At 38.6% G+C, this 11,796-nt stretch overlaps 1 non-coding gene across 1 annotated transcript; it reads right to left on the bottom strand.

Annotated features, from left to right (window-relative positions):
- Positions 1-1,940: 1,940 nt before the first annotated feature.
- On the bottom strand, positions 1,941-2,047 carry LOC118486975. The gene has a single exon (XR_004880141.1). It is a non-coding gene; the product is annotated as a small nucleolar RNA R71 (small nucleolar RNA).
- Between the last annotated feature and the right edge of the window lie 9,749 nt (positions 2,048-11,796).

The raw sequence follows: 11,796 nt of genomic DNA, 5'->3' as shown, positions 1-11,796 counted from the left end.
GTAAGAGTTCTTGACAATCAAGGCCATGTTTGCCTAAGTCTCTTACATCACTTGGTGAAGACAAGTGTTTAGTATAATACTTTTTATTTTCAATCTTTTGCACTTTTTATTTGGTTTTGTATTAATGACTTTAATAACTAGTTGCTTATGTTGAAGGTGATCTTTCCTTATCGTTTGTCCGTGCTGTCTTGGCATTATTTTACTGTCTATATAAAATAAAAGATTTTCACCATTCATATCTCCACGGTCTATATGGAGGTATGTTGGCTACCTGGTCGGGGGTTAAGGGAACGGTTTGGTAAGGGTCTTGACCTTGTTCAGCGTTTAGAGGCCCTGCAAGGGACCTGGGTCAAATTTAGTAGGATCTCCTTCAATACCCATACGTATTGGATGGCGGGGATCCAAACTCTTTGACCCCCTCATAAGTTAACTACTATTAATACTATAACCCGGCTATTTAGGACTGTATCCTTGCTGACTCAGACTACTTAGTCGAGGGTAACGTCACCTCCAAAAGAGGGGCCTACCATAATTTGCATTAATAACTTAATTCATTATCTTTCAATAATCCGACCCTTTAGGATTGTATCCTTGCTGACTCAAACTACTGGGTTGAGGGTAACGTCGCCTTCAAAAGAGGGGCCTACTACAATAACTAAGATAATCTCTTAAACAAGTGCAAAAGTGCGAAAATAATCAAAGGTTATACTAATACACGAGTCGGATCCAAGTGATTCATCTTGTCTATCTGTTTTTATTTTTATTTTATTTTTCAGCATTTAGTTAGTTTTCATTTTCTTAGTTTAAAAATATTTTCTAACTTTTTGATTTGGTTAGACGTTGAGGATAAACCGGTACTAAAAGCTCTTGTGTCCTTGGACGACCTCGGTATCTTACCAACACTATACTACGTCCACGATGGGTGCACTTGCCCATATGTGTGTTTAGTGTTAGTGAATATCGTGTTTTATAAATTTAAAACTTGGCTAAAAGTGTAAAAAAGGGCTTAAATATACATCTAAAATATATTACACTACACACGCATCAAGTTTTTGGCACCGTTGCCGGGGACACAAGGATTTTAAGAAAGTTAGGAATCAACGGCCTAATCATATTTTTATTTTTCTTTTTTATTTTTTAGGATTTTCTTAGTTTTTCAGCTTCTGCAGAGCTCAGCACGGGTCGTGCCTGGTCGGACACGAGCCGTGCCCAACGTTGTTACTGGCAGTTTTTAGTTTTCCAAGTTACAGAAGGCTGACCACGGGGCTGTGTCGGTGCAACACGGGGCCGTGTCCAACTCTCCAGTAACTGGGATCTGGAAAACAATCACTGTAACTCCGACCACGGGCCATGTTCACTGAGCACGGGGCCGTGGTGAACCTTCTGACCAGCATTATTTTTTGTTCTTATTGCAGGACTTGGAACCAGACGCCACCCCTACGTAGTGTATGAGCTCCAGTTCTAATAAGGACATAAAAGAACCTCTAGAAGAACCCGAACGCTTTCTCAGAAAAAGACTAAACGCCAAAAACCAAGAGAAGGTTTCGGGAAATCCACTTCCAATGGCGGATCAACGTACTCTCATGGATTATCTACGACCCACCGTAGGTAACCTCGGCACCGCTATCAATGCACCGAATGTTGAAGCCAATAACTTCGAACTTCGGCCGCACTTGATACAAATGCTCCAAAACTCCGCAACCTTCCATGGGCTTGCGGACGAGGATCCCCATCTGCATATTACTAATTTCTTAGAAATATGTGATACCTTTCGGATCAATGGAGCATCAAATGACGCCATCCGCCTTCGAATGTTTCCTTTCTCACTAAAAGACCGAGCAAAAGCTTGGCTTAACGCCCTCCCAGCTGGATCGGTAAAAACCTGGGATGAACTAGCCCAAAAATTTCTATATAAGTATTTCCCTCCCGCTAAAACGGCTAAATTAATGACTGAAATTAATACATATTCACAAGAGGACGGGGAATCCTTATATGAAACTTGGGAAAGGTTCAAGGAGCTATTGCGAAAGTGTCCACATCACGGCCTTGCGATATGGCAACAAGTATCCACTTTCTATAATGGGTTGTTGCCAAACACAAGGCAGACACTTGACTCTAGCTCCGGGTGACTTTTAGGTAATCACCGCCCGCATGAAATATATAACCAAATTGAGGAAATTGCTCAAACCAATTTCCGGTGGCACACTCCCCGAGGCAATAAATCTATTGCCCCGGGCGCCCATAAGGTTGATGAAAACACTTCTTTACAAGCCCAAATCGAGGCCCTTTCTTCAAAAATAAAAAAATTGGAAATGACAAAAACGGTCTCGGTTATGGCTTGTGAAGGGTGTGGTGGGCCACATGAAAATTGGAGTTGTATGAAAGAAACGGACGATCAACAAGAGTCGGTAAGCAACATTGACAATAGACCTAGGCCGTCGGGTCCTCCAACGGGCACTTACAACCAAGGATGGTGGAATCATCCTAACCTTGGTTGGAGAGAACCCGACAATAGTAGTAACCAACAAAACCAACGAACAAACTTTCAACAACCAAGAAATGAGTCACAAAATTTCACTCAACAACACGGTGGATGAGAAAGGCTTGAAGATACTGTATCTCGCCTCATCTCCGACACTGAAAAGAAAAACTCGGAAAGATTTCTACAATTAGAATCAAATTTTAGAAAGCAACAAGCTAGTATTCAAAACATAGAAAAACAATTAAGTCAACTAGCCCAAATTTTTTCCGAGAGACCACGAGGCGCATTACCAAGTAATACCGAAACAAACCCAAAAGCGCAAGTTCATCTTATCACGTTACGAAACCGCACCATGGGGCCTGCGGAAGCGCCACCGCCGACCACCGCCTCTGCAAGAAAAGGACTCCCCTCCATCATCAGAGCCTACCAAAGCTCCTCGAGTTCTGTACCCCGGTAGGTTAATTCGTCAAAAGACCAATGAGCAATTCGCAAAATTCGAAAGTCTACTAAAACAATTGCATGTCAACATTCCTTCTATTGATGTCCTAACCCAAATGCCTAAATATTCTAAGTTCATGAGGGACTTCCTCACTCATAAAAGGAAAACTGAAACGTTGCAATTAGTTAACTTAGGCGAAGAATGCTCCGCCCTCGTACTCAACAAACTCCCCCAAAAGAAAATCGATCCCGGATGCTTCACAATTCCTTGCTCGATCGGGACTCCCCCGTTCGTAATGCTCTAGCCGACCTTGGGGCTAGCATTAACCTCATGCCCTCATCAATGTTCAAAAGACTCGACCTAGGAACAACGAGTCCTACAAAAATGAGCATACAACTTGCTGATCGGTCCGTCAAATTCCCACAAGGTGTCATCGAAAATGTCCTAGTAAAGGTAAATAAATTTGTCTATCCAGCCGACTTTGTTATACTTGATATGGAAGAAGACACCGAAGTCCCCCTCATACTAGGGAGACCATTTCTAGCCACCGCACAAGCAGTGGTAGACATGAATAACGGAACGCTCACCTTAAGGTACGGAGATGATGAAGTAACGTTCGGGGTTGGGAAGAGAATAGAGGACGATGATCCGGTCAACTACATGAAGGTTATTGATTCGAGTTTGGATGCTGCTCTCCGACGGTGCAACATGGGATGCAAAACATCCCGCTCAGAAATTATATAACCTCACTTTGGGTCTAGCCAAGGACCCTTATAAACGTCGCGCACCACAGAGGCATTCCGCGGAACTATCCTTAGCTTAGTTTAATCTTTTAGTTTTAATTTGCAGAAATAAAACACACTCATGGTGATAAAGGATGATAAGGGAAATGAGAAACATGGCCCCATGCACAAGAACAAGGCCACACGTCGACAATTTCTCCGTTATAGTAGGTTCAACACGGCCCCGTGTTGAACCCCCTGCAGAAAAATGCCCAGTTCAGGTAACTGGACACGGGCCGTGTCACCAGACACGCCCCCGTGTCCAGGCTTCTGTTTCTTTTTCTTAATTATCGTTACTGGCACCTGAACACGGGGTCGTGTCCGGTCCCCACGGGGCCGTGCCCAGGCTGCCAGTAACATAAATTTTTGCTTTTAAACACCATGTTACACATTCAATCTGTTGGACTCTGTATGCCCAAGACACATATTAAATTGATGTGGCTAGTACGTTATGATCCAAGTCGGGTCATACCCAATAACAAGCTAGACAAACACCTACAATATTTATTTATGATATGATCAAACAAATAAATATTAACACTTACAATATTTAGAAATCGGTTTTCTAAATAATTGCACTTGACAAACTAATAAATTATATGGATAATTTATTTTTGAGAGAATATTTTATTTTGTTATTTAATAGGTTAAATAACAATTAAAATGTTGCATGTTGTTTATAAAATGTTATATTAAGTTTTTATAAAAGTTATAAAACTTAAATAGAAGACATGGAGACAAGTTAAAAAATTTTGATTGGGTGAAATGAGAGGTGGCTTGGGCCGCCCCCTATGGCTCTTCCCAAGGTTCCAAGGCCAATCAAATTTCATGCAATTCTTTGAGTAATGATGATAAATGATTTTGGTGATTTTTAAAAGTAACTAACTCATTCTTTTAAAGTGATCACAACATTTTTTTTCAAGTAAGAGACTTGCACAATTTCTCTCAAAAATTTTCGGCCATAGAAGGGTTCCAAGGAGCTCTTTCGGTTTCGTTTCAAGTGATTAAATCCTAGCAATCTCAAGGTGTTTTGTTGGAGGCTTGGGGGTATACTAGCTTGAGGCTTTCTCGTTTGGAAGCTACCATTCAAGATTCATCATCATCTTCCATCTCCTTGCTCCAAAGAAAGGTTGAATTCTCAAACACCCTATGGTTGTATTTTGATAGCATGCATGTCATATATGGATCCGATTATTGGGTTTTGCATTTAAAATGGTTTTAAATCTTGCAAAGTAACATGTTTTAAATCCTTATTCCGTTGCGTTTTAATTTTATTCGGATAAAATTACTTTGATAAACATGCGAAAAACCCAACAATGGCATCAGAGCCGCTTATATGAGTGCTTGCTTCATCGGATTTAAAATTTCGGGTTTTCGGGTTTATAGAAACCCTATGGCCGAAATTTTATCCATGGTTTTCCCTTTTTTTTTCAAGATTTATTTCCTACATGCATAAAGGAATCTTGAAAAATTATGTCATATGGATGATTTGTTTTGTTTGGACAAAAACCCACATTTTTCGGTTTTTCATTCTTGGCCGAAAAATATAGGTTGTAAAAGGAAACCATTTTGCTCTTGAAATTTATATATATTCGGATATATATTTTGGTGTTCATAACCTAGCCATGACCTTGTATGAATATGTTTTTGTTTGTGATTTTAGTTAATTATTCAATGGGTTGTAATAATTATTATTTTTGTCTTCCATTTGTAAAAATATGTAATTTATTTATTTTCATTTGGTATGTAAGTAAATAGATTAGATGCATTTTATTTTACTAGAAAAATGTATTAGGATACTTATATGTAAAAGAAGATGCACACAAAAATGCGGTTTTGGATTTGCCAATTTCGGGCATAAAGGACTTCATAGTTCTTAACGGGATTTTAGCCCGATAACCAAAACACATTTTGAAGTCCAAAGGAGTTTGGAGCTGAATATTAAAGACATTTGGAAGTTCAAAGAATGTGAAGAAATCACAACACAAGATGAAGACTTGAAGCATTTGGATGCGGGATCAAGTGGGAGTTCACCTACACCCCTCTTGTGTCTATCTTCACCCTTTAGGAAGGACCTTTTGACACACTTGTTTCGGCCAACAAGTGTGGTCAAAATAGTTGGATATGGTTATGCACCTATTAATATGTGTGTTGTGCTTGTGTGGTTGCTTATTTTATTGTTTGGATGATATTTGGATATGCATGCTTAACAACAAATAATCCGGAACAAGCTTAAAATTGGTTCTTTAAAATCATTAAAAGAGGTTAATAAAAGGTTATTAAAAATTAATGATTTTATAATAAAATGGGTTTTGTTAAAAGAACCTTGAAAATTGGTTTTCACTAAAGTACCATTGATTTGAATGCATGCAAATATATGGTACATAAAATTTTTCTAAACTAGAATTTTGAAAAAAAATAAAAATCCCTTTTATAAAACAAGTCAAACACCATCCTTTTATACAACACTCGAATTACTTGGGAACTCTTTGTGGGATAAAGGTCACCTAACCACATTTGAGGAAACTTGTATATTTGAGGTGGGTTCACCATGTTTGTGGGATAAAGGTCACCTAACCACTTATGTGTGTAAACTCACATGTGTGTATAAGTTGGACGACTTGATTTGGAAACCATGAACTTAGGGTCACCGAAGCATGGGGAACAAAGGTGTTGATGGGATTAAACATGCCAACTAAACATAAAGATGTTTAACCGATCCCATATAGCTAGAAGTTGCAAAGGGTTGCAATCGTCAAACGTTGACTACCTTGTTAATTTAAATAATGGGATAAAGGTCACCTAACCAATATTTAAATGTAACGTTGGATTCTAGATTTTAATTATTAATTGTCTATGAGACATTAAAAGGGTATTAATAATTAAAATTTTAATAATATCAAAAATACTAAAATTGAACTTTGTTAAATTTTGTAGATGGCCGCTAACAATGCAAACTCGATTACCCAAACCGTCCGTAACCTATCACTAAGAACCATCCTTGAAAAGGATCGTCTCAACCATAACAACTTCATGGATTGGTTTCGAAACTTGAGAATTGTTCTCAAGCAAGAAAAGATATCCTATGTGTTGGACGATCCTATTCCCGACCAACCTGACGAGGAAGATGTAGAAGCCTACAATGATTGGGTTAAGTATACCGAGGACTCCATGCAAGCCTCATGCCTCATGTTGGGAACAATGATTCCCGAGATTCAAAAGGACTTTGAACATCATGGAGCATACGACATGATTACCCAATTGAAGGAAATGTTCCTACAACAAGCAAGGGTAGAACGCTTCGAAACGGTTCGAGCGCTTCATGCATGTCGAATGGAGGAAACCCAATCGGTCTCATCTTACGTCCTTAAGATGAAAAGCCACATTGATCGCCTCGAGAGGCTCAATTGTCCCGTCTCTAAAGAGTTGGCTACGGATTTGATCCTCAACTCCTTAACAAAGAAATTTGAGAGCTTTGTTATGAACTATAACATGAACGGATGGGACAAGAGCATTGGTGAGCTTCATGCAATGCTCAAAACGGCCGAAGCGGGAATGGGTAAAAAGGCTTTACCCGTTCTAACGATCAATGAGGGAGGCAAGAAAGGGCATCACCCCGACACCAAAGCAAATGTTGCCAAGGGAAAGGGACACATCAAAGGGAAGGGAAAAAGAAAGGCAAAAGCAGAACCACCAAAACCAAAACAGAAGAAGGCAAAAGTTGCCACAAGCGATCCATGCTTTGAGTGTGGAGAGATAGGACATTGGAAAAGAAATTGTCCAACCTATCTCAAAGAGTTGAAAAACAAGAGGGATGCGGGGCAAACCTCAGGTACAATCTTTATGATACATATTGATCTAAATGTTATTTCTTCTAACACATGGGTATTAGATACCGGATGTGGAACTCATATCTGCAATTCGTTGCAGGGGTTCAAAAGAAATAAGCATTACAAGAAGGGAGACACTAGTCTCTTCATGGGCAATGGAGCGAAGGTTCAAGTTGAAGCCGAAGGAGACTATGTTTTAAAACTTCCAAGTGGTTTGGAAATATGTTTGAAAAATGTTTTGTATGCTCCTAGTTTGACTAGGAACATTATTTATGTTTCCCTTTTAAAACAATATGGATTTGATTTGAAGTTTGTGAACAATGAAATTTATGCTTTGATGAATGACATGTTCTACTTTAAAGCTACGCCTTCAAATGGTATTTATGAATTGGTTCATGATAATACATCATTTGATAATTCGATGTACCAAGCAAACACCAAGAAACTCAAAATGGATTTGAGTGAGACCTATCTTTGGCATTGTCGTCTTGGTCATATAAACAGAAATCGCATGCAAACACTTCAAAAGAATGGTCTTTTGGAAACAAATGAAATTGGTTCATTTGATACATGTGAATCTTGTTTACAAGGAAAAATGACCAAGAAACCCTTTAGTGGCACAAACCAAAGGGCAAAAGATTTATTAGGCATCATACATTCAGATGTATGTGGTCCTTTTAAGCCAATGACTAGGAATGGTGAAAGATACTTCGTAACTTTTACCGACGACTTTAGTCGTTATGGTTATGTGTACTTGCTAAGTCACAAAGATGAAGTTTTTGAAACGTTCAAAATCTTCCAAAACGAAGTAGAGAATCAACTCACCAAGACAATCAAAGTTCTTCGTTCCGATAGAGGAGGTGAATACCTTAGTGATGCTTTTCAAGATCATCTTAGGAGTTGTGGGATCATCTCACAACTTACTCCACCTGGAACACCACAACATAATGGTGTGTCTGAGAGGAGGAATCGAACTTTATTGGATATGGTTCGATCTATGATGGTTAGAAGCACATTGCCTCTATCATTTTGGGGTTACGCTTTGCTCTCCGCGGCTCGTATATTAAATATGGCCCCAACCAAGAAAGTGGATAAGACACCTTTTGAAATATGGCATGGAACAGTTCCATCTTTATCATATTTAAAGGTATGGGGTTGTGATGCTTATGTGAAGCAATACACCCCAAACAAGTTAGAAGTACGATCCATTAAGTGTATCTTCGTAGGATATCCTAAAGATGATATAGGATATTATTTCTACGATCCAACAGAGCAAAAGGTATTTGTTGCTCGGAAGGGTAAGTTCTTGGAGGATAAGTTCCTTATGGAAGGAACTAATAGAACAGTGGAACTTGATGAGGATCAAGAACCACAACCCGATACACGTTTGGTTGATACTAGCACTCAACAAGAGGTTGTTGAAAATGATCAAATGGTTGATCAACATACACAAAACGTTCGCAGATCTGGTAGAATTAGTAATCCACCTGAAAGATATGGATTTTTCATGGATGGATGCTATGTGGTAGATTCAGATGAACCAACCACATACCATGATGCAATGTCAAAATCTGATTGCGACAAATGGCTTGAAGCCATGAACGTAGAGATGCAATCCATGTATGACAACCAAGTTTGGGAATTGGTTGTGCCACCTCTTAACTCCAAAGTAGTTGGAAGTAAGTGGGTTTTCAAGAAGAAAACAGATATGCATGGCAACTTGGATACTTATAAAGCGAGACTTGTAGCAAAAGGTTTCACTCAAACTCAAGGGGTTGATTATGATGAGACCTTCTCGCCAGTGGCAATGCTAAAGTCGATTAGGATATTATTTGCCATAGCTGCATATTATGACTATGAGATTTGGCAAATGGATGTCAAAACGGCTTTCCTCAATGGATATCTGGATGAAGATGTCTATATGGTTCAGCCTGAAGGTTTTGTCGATCCAAAACATCCTAACAAAGTGTGCAAGTTAAAGAAATCAATCTATGGATTGAAACAAGCATCGAGAAGTTGGAATCACCGTTTTGATAAAGAGATTAGGAATTTTGGGTTCATCAAGAACGACGATGAAGCTTGTGTGTATAAGAAAGCTAGTGGGAGCACCGTCACTTTCTTAGTATTGTATGTCGATGACATTCTACTATTTGGAAATGACATTCCAACCATGGAAGGTGTAAAAGCATGGCTTGGAAGATGTTTTTCCATTAAAGATCTTGGAGAAGCTGCCTATATTTTGGGAATAAAGATCTATAGGGATAGATCAAGGCGCTTGATAGGTTTAAACCAAAGTGCATACATTGACAAAGTCTTGAAAAGGTTCTAGATGGAGAACTCTAAGAAAGGTTTGGTACCTATTCAAAAGGGGACAATATTGAATGTAACTCAATGTCCAAGCTCAAAGGATGAGCAAGAAAGAATGAAAGGAATCCCATATGCGTCTGCTATTGGATCCATAATGTATGCAATGATATGTACTAGACCGGACGTATCATGCGCTTTAAGCATGACAAGCAGATACCAGCAAAATCCAGGTAACAGTCATTGGATGGCTGTTAAGAGCATATTGAAATACCTTAGGAGGACTAAGGACATGTTTCTAATATATGGATCTGGTGAAGAGGAACTCGTTGTAAAAGGTTACACAGATGCGAGTTTCCAAACTGATCGAGATGGTTCTCGATCACAATCTGGGTATGTCTTCATTTTGAATGGAGCTGCAGTCTCTTGGAAGAGCTCGAAGCAGGATGTTGTAGCATTGTCCACTACAGAATCAGAATACATCGCCGCCTCACTGGCAGCACAAGAAGCTGCGTGGTTAAAGAAGTTCATTGCCGACCTAGGGGTAGTCCCTACCATTCAAGACCCCCTAGAGATCTTTTGTGATAACGAGGGTGCGATTGCTCAAATCAAGGAACCTCGTGCACATCAAAAGACAAGGCACATTGAGCGGAGATTCAACTACATAAGGGATGAAGTTGAAAAGGGAAAGATATGTATTCGCAAAGTTCACACCGATCAAAACATTGCGGATCCACTCACGAAGCTCCTTGAACGGCCAAAACATGAGGGTCATACTTGTGCCTTAGGACTTCGATATTCTAGTGATTGGATTTGATCTATTTTGTATTTGGATATTGGAACAATTGTTATTTTAACTCTTTTATGGTATTTTGAGTTATGTTCCATTTTAGCATGTTTAAATCCGTGAATAAATTAATTATTCTAAATGTCCGTAGTCGATCATACTTGTGGGAACAAATATGAAGGTAAGACTATTATGAACTTGGATTGGTGGATATTCATTAGGTATGAATATAGAGCAAAGTATTGCTGCCAAAGTTCATAGATATTTGTGGGATACAAATATTGGACTGACCCGCTCTCAAATGTTACTGCATGGAATCATTTGTGATTGATCATAAGTAAATTTGAGCAAAGGCGAATATCATAGTATCCTCTGACCTGAGATACATATTGGGTCTTGATATTCACTAAATATTGTACCTTGACTTAGTTCTTCGCTGTCTGTAATAAGACAGTACACAAGGCTAAGCTCAGGTGTGGTACGAGGTGATTGTGAGAGACGTATGTAGTCAAGAAGGGATTTGTTCCTCTTATTTGTTGAGAGTAAGATGTCTAAGGCCTATTAAAGTTAAATCAACAGAGAATGATCACACTGTGTCTCTGGATTTAACATGACATCTGTAACGAAAGGATAAATGATAGATTCACCTAAATCATATTCAAGTAAGGGACTTGAAGGGGATGATGTTATTGAATGGCACTTCGTCATACGTATTAGGGGTAGTGAACCGTTGTTAGGCGTTATTTACTACTTGCATCAATCTTCTATGTATCTTGTGCAAGTGGGAGATTGTTGGACTCTGTATGCCCAAGACACATATTAAATTGATGTGGCTAGTACGTTATGATCCAAGTCGGGTCATACCCAATAACAAGCTAGACAAACACCTACAATATTTATTTATGATATGATCAAACAAATAAATATTAACACTTACAATATTTAGAAATCGGTTTTCTAAATAATTGCACTTAACAAACTAATAAATTATATGGATAATTTATTTTTGAGAGAATATTTTATTTTGTTATTTAATAGGTTAAATAACAATTAAAATGTTGCATGTTGTTTATAAAATGTTATATTAAGTTTTTATAAAAGTTATAAAACTTAAATAGAAGACATGGAGACAAGTTAAAAAATTTTGATTGGGTGAAATGAGAGGTGGCTTG

The sequence above is a fragment of the Helianthus annuus genome, chromosome 14, assembly GCF_002127325.2.
Source record: "Helianthus annuus cultivar XRQ/B chromosome 14, HanXRQr2.0-SUNRISE, whole genome shotgun sequence".
In the NCBI taxonomy this organism is placed as follows: domain Eukaryota; kingdom Viridiplantae; phylum Streptophyta; class Magnoliopsida; order Asterales; family Asteraceae; genus Helianthus; species Helianthus annuus.
Note: the sequence above shows the minus strand (reverse complement) of the source record. Positions and strands in the feature narration are given on the sequence as shown.